Source organism: Ovis aries, chromosome 25, assembly GCF_016772045.2.
Source record: "Ovis aries strain OAR_USU_Benz2616 breed Rambouillet chromosome 25, ARS-UI_Ramb_v3.0, whole genome shotgun sequence".
In the NCBI taxonomy this organism is placed as follows: domain Eukaryota; kingdom Metazoa; phylum Chordata; class Mammalia; order Artiodactyla; family Bovidae; genus Ovis; species Ovis aries.
In genome coordinates, this window is record NC_056078.1 from 1159881 (window position 1) to 1163655 (window position 3775).

The window sequence follows — 3775 nt, forward strand, 5'->3', positions numbered from 1 at the left end:
CTTGTGGCTGTTCTGAATGTGGTTCTTTGTCTTAGTCCAGTGGTTTAAGGTCCCCTCTCCCCGCCAGGAACTGTGTGCTCAGTTGCTCAGTCATGTCAGACTCTTTGCAACCCTGTGGACTGTAACCCGCCAGGCTCCTCTGTCCATGGATTTTTCCAGGCGAGAATACTGAAGTGGGTTGTCATTTCCTACTCCAGGGGCTTTTCCCAGCCCAGAGATCGCACCCACATCTCCTGTGTCTCTTTCATTGGCAGGCGGATTCTTAACCACTGTGCTACCTGCGAAGTCCCTAGGAATTAGGTAGAACTTGTTTTTTTCACTTCAGGTACCTCGTTATATGATGAAGCCCAATTTAAATCTCTTTGCATTTACATTCTTTAAGAAACATGGGGCATGTTCTTGAAACACAGCTTTTCTGCCCTCCTTCCAAGGAGGTGCCCTCCTCCTACACCTTTGGATGGAGCTGGGCAAATTGGAGCATTGAGACGTGGTTGGTGTCAGCCGGGTGGCTGCTCCGGGCAGGGATAGTGGCCCCTACTGTGCCAGTGGATGCTTTGTGAGAAGATTCTAGGCCCGGGGTTCCATGTTCTTCCTGCTTCTGCACACAGAAGTTTATTTTGGAATTTTATTTTCTTCTTTTTTAAATTTTAATTTAATATTAAATATTCTTGTTTTTCTCATATTGCCTAAGCAATATGTAACAAGCTCAGAAAATAAAAATAAAGGAAAAAATGTAGAAATATCCCCTGTCTTAGCTGCCCAGACAGCCACAATCATCTTTCCACCCACACACACATATATATATGTAGATATGTGTTTAAGTAAATGTGTAGTTGCTGAATTGGATCATAAATGTATTTTTTTTTTTGTACTCACCAGGCTTTTTTCCTGGGTAATATTTTAGTAACATCTTGAGGACTATGCAGATACTAGACACGCTTTGTAGAGGCTGCATAGTAATCTGCTGAGCAGATGCAGCTGTTTTATTTAATAAATCCCCCATGATAGATGTGAGATTCTTTCCAAATTTTCTTTTACAGATGATGCTTGCAGCCAACTCTTTCCTTCTGTCTTTAATTATTTCTATAAGATAAATTCCCATAAGTTGTATTGTCAGAAAATACTGTTGGTTTTTAAGGATTTATGTAAATATTGGCAAATTATCCTCCAGAAAGTGTACAAATTTATTTTCCCTCCAGTGAATCAACTTTAATTATTATTGATTTTCTTTGTTTTAATGCCTCTTTGATGGTAAAGTGTTGTTTTGTTTTGAATTTCTCTAATTACTAAGATTTTTCATTTTTTATATCTACCATTTTATTTCTTAAATTATGCAATTATGTTTCTTATGTAATATTAGCCTATTTCTCAGCTGGGACATTTGCTTTTTTCTCATACATTATCTTTTTGGAATTTATGTTGGAGTCCTCTTGATACCCTGTTTTAGTCAGCCGAAATATAAGCTTGACTTATTTGAAGGATCATCACTAAGCAAAAGGCTTTTTTTTAGTGCTATTTTTTCAAGCACCTGTAATTGTAGCAGACAGTATAAAATATATTTTTTGGCTGCCTAACGGAAATAACCCATTTTCAGGCCTCAGATTTGATTGTATGTCTTGTGTTGGGTAACTGAGCCTGTGTAGTGCTTTACTGGAGGTGGGTCCAGGGCTTTCACACTTTTTACTTACTGTGTTGGCAGAATTCTGTCCATGTGTCTGGTTCTTTGCATCATCCTCTGAGGGGTTGATGATGTTACTTCTCTTCACACCTGGAAATGGTGTGCTAGAGCTCGTGGGGGAACTTTCAAGGATACAGATTATAAATAGAGCTGGAATTAAAACCATATTTTTGGCTTAGTCTCCTGGTCAAATACCCCAGCAGGAGGGTCACTGATGTCTAAGACCCTCGCAGATTTGCACCTGTTTTTTCTCTGCCAGAAGTTCAGGAATCCCCCTGCTTTGGGACCGTCAAATCCCATGTACAGAGGAGCCTGGTAGGCTGCATTCCATGGGGTCGCGAAGAGTCGGACACGACTGAGCGACTTCACTTTCATGCATTGGAGAAGGAAATGGCAACCCACTCCAGTGTTCTTGCCTGGAGAATCCCAGGGACGGGAGAGCCTGGTGGGCTGCTGTCTATGGGGTCACACAGAGTCAGACGTGACTGAAACGAATTAGCAGCAGCAGCTGAAGAGGGCTCAGGCCTGGGGCAGTTCCATGGGCGTCCTGGTGGTGGCACTGCAGGGCCATGCTCCGGGCTCAGAGGTGCCTGCAGTCTGGGAGAGGGGATGAGGCGGCTGTGGATCCAGGTGTCCCTGCAGCGAATGACCCCACCCCCACCCGCCCCATCATTTCCTCAGTCATCTCTGCTTGAACTCTAAATCTTCCTTGGAGGAGGAAAAATTTTCCACTCTGTTTTGGTTATAACAGGGAAAAGGAAACCACATTCTTAGTGATAATCATGGGAGCTCAGCTGTGCTCATTTTTACTGTATTAGACTAGACTTCTGGGCTTCACTGGTGGCTCAGTGGTAAAGAAGCTGCCTGCCAATGCAGGAGACGCAGGTTTGATCTCTGGGTCAGTAAGCTCTCCTGAAGTAGGAATAGCAACCCATTCCAGTATTCTTGCCTGGGAAATCCCATGGACAGAGGAACCTGGTGGGCTACAGTCCATGGGGTTGCAAAAGAGTCGGCCATGACTCAGCGACTAAACAGCAACAGACTAGACCTTGTGGGGAGAGAGGTGGCCCCAACAAGTGGGCATCAGTCCATCTGTGCCAGGTGGTGCTGCTCTTCGTGGAGCTGGCTGCCTTCTGCGAATGCTGACTGAGCCCACCACCAGGTAAGCAGGGTCATTGCAGGGGGCATGAGTGCAGGCACTGGGTGAGGCAAGGCTGCCCTGGGCAGGTGACGTCTGAGTTGAGACCTGCCTGAATAACTAGGAGCCAATAGGGGCCTTCAGGAGGCTGCACAGACGTCACTTTGTCTCACTGGTTTCGCCAAAGACAGGCACCTGAAGAGTGAGACAGAGGTGTTGGGAGTTGGGTAGAGAGGATTAACATGGGGTGTCTGCCTGGGGTGTGATTTTGTGGGGCTGCTCTGGCTGTCCTGGGGAGCAAAGCCCTGGCTGTACCATACCCCATGGACCAAAGCTGCTGAGCCTTCATGACCTGTCTTCTTCCTCCACAGCTCCCCAGCATTAGGTCAAGAAAGGCTCATGCTTTCCTGGGAGGGATTTGGGTTAAAAGTTTCATTTGCCCGGTTTCTCATATTATCTTCAAAATAATTCAGCTGCAACCCTGCCTCTTCTGTCTAATCAGCTTTATGCTTTGAGTTACTTTAGAGGCCAGGGCTAGGTCACTTTTGACTCTTTGTTCCCTCCTGTGTGTTCCTAACACTCTTGTTTCTCTTTCTCATTTCACTTTCCTTTCTGAGGGTTTCAAGCCTCTCTGTGTCTCTCCTCCTCACCGTGTGTGAAAAGTTCTCTCTCTGACGGGTGTCACTTGTGCAATCCTGGGCCCTGGGCTGGAGCACCCTGGTTGACTTGTGGACTCAGCCCCCCGTCCACTCCCACTCCCTCCAAGGCCCCCCCTCTTGCCGGCGATGTGGCTCTGGGTCCCGTCCCCCCTGTTTCCTGCCACCGTTCTTTGTAGCTGAGGATCCTCCTCAGCCCCTGGCCCCACTTCCTGCGGTCGCCACGTCTGTTCCCATTGGCCACCAGGCGCCAACAGTTTGCCCTCCCTCAGAAGCCTCCACACGCCAAGGGCTTGTCCTAGC